The sequence below is a fragment of the Arachis ipaensis genome, chromosome B06, assembly GCF_000816755.2.
Source record: "Arachis ipaensis cultivar K30076 chromosome B06, Araip1.1, whole genome shotgun sequence".
Taxonomy (NCBI): Eukaryota; Viridiplantae; Streptophyta; class Magnoliopsida; order Fabales; family Fabaceae; genus Arachis; species Arachis ipaensis.
In genome coordinates this window covers 37796892-37798705 of record NC_029790.2, presented here as the reverse complement: position 1 = coordinate 37798705, position 1814 = coordinate 37796892, and positions in this window count along the sequence as shown.

Here is a 1814-nt window from a genome sequence, read left to right as displayed (position 1 = left end):
CATATATTCTGGGTTAAGTATCTACTATGACTTTTGTATTTTTCTACATGATTTATAATTGAGCCTTGATGGCAATCTATGTATGATAGCTGCTTTATTTTATATTCTGTTGTATGACTCTATGGTTTTATTTATATTTTCATTTTAATTCAAACACAAACTTGTTAAACTTGGCTAACTTATGTGATTTCGATAGCGCGACAGGCTTATATCTATATATGTAATACAGAGTCTAAAGTCCCCTAGATCGATTGAATGGTAACATTGATGATTGGCAGTTATCCAGACATGACGAGAGTTAGGTTATTATAATTTGGTATCAAAGTAATTTGTCCTTGGTAGAGCATGAGTATGGATTGACTGTGCTTTATTGCATGCTCTGCTTTTTTGTTTTCATTCTGTTTGGCCATCTCTGATGATACATTCTGCATGATCATCTGTGAGTATTAATTTTAGAAATATTTACACTTCACTTGAAAAATTAAGATTGATCACCTTAATATTGATCGTTTGGTGTGAATAGGGCCTCGATGGTTGTGAACAGGCAAATTAACCAAGAAGAAAGTTCGCATGATGCACCAAAACATAACATAGCTACCCTCATAACTAGTATGACCACTGTGGCTATGATTATACACAAAACAACTGCAGTAGTTACCGAGATAGTTGATCGTTTAGGACAAAAGGATAGGAATGTTAGCCGACTTCCTAAAGCTTGGTTTGATAAGGTTTAGGGGGACTGTCAATGCCATGGATGGGGATGATTGGTTTCGGGATACAGAGGGACTATTACAAGCCCATCATATTCCAGAAGGATAGTATCTCGAATTAGTAGTACATATGCTAGATGGGGATGCTCAACACTGGTGGTTGCAAGGAGTGTGACGTACCCTACGACGAGGCAACCCTAACATTCCTTAGGACGAGTTTAAGAAAGGATTTTACAAAAAGTACTTTACATGAATGGCTCGTACTGTAAAGGAGTTGGAATGATGGAGCTTAAACAAGGAGTGATGTCCGTGGTACGGTATGCAAGAAAGTTTGAGGACTAATATGGATTCGCAAAGGAATGCTAGGGTGCGCCAGAAGATTTCGAGGCTTGGGCGTGTCTTTAGCATGAAGAGGACTTAAAGAATGGATTTTTTTTTTGTTAACCCGATGGAAATAAGAGAGTTCGTGAAGCTTGTAAGCAAAAGCCAATTTGCAGAGGACTGTTCCATGAAGTGGGCATTGTCACAAGTAAAGGGAGGAATCCACAAAGGGGCTCCAACTAGAACCTAGCTCCTTGGAGAAAGAACTTCAAAGCTGTCAAACAACTTCAGCGCCGAAGCCAATGAAGTAGCAACCTTTCCACTCGTTTCAATGGCAGCAACAGTAATAACTTGGGACAGGGGCAAGAAGAACAACCTCAGCAAGGTCATAATGACTTTGTATGTCAAAAGTGTGTAAAGAATTATAGTGGCAAATCCTACCTATTCGGTACAATACGTGTTACTACTACAGTAAGGAAGGACATCTAGCGAGAGACTATTGCAAAAGGATCACGGTGGATAAGCCATCTACATCCCAATAACAGGGAAGAGTTTTTACCTATATGTCTGTTCCCTTTGTCGAGGTAAGAGTTATGATTAGAGACCTGAGTTGTACCATATGCTTAGATACCTTTATGAATTTTTAGACATATTTGAAATTTTGAGGGTAAAATTTTTCTAAGGGGGTAGAATATAAGAACCCAATTTTTGTAAAATAATTTTTCAGACTTTCCTTGACTGAAATTCGCAAAAGTTGAGAATCACAGTTCACTTCATAATAAC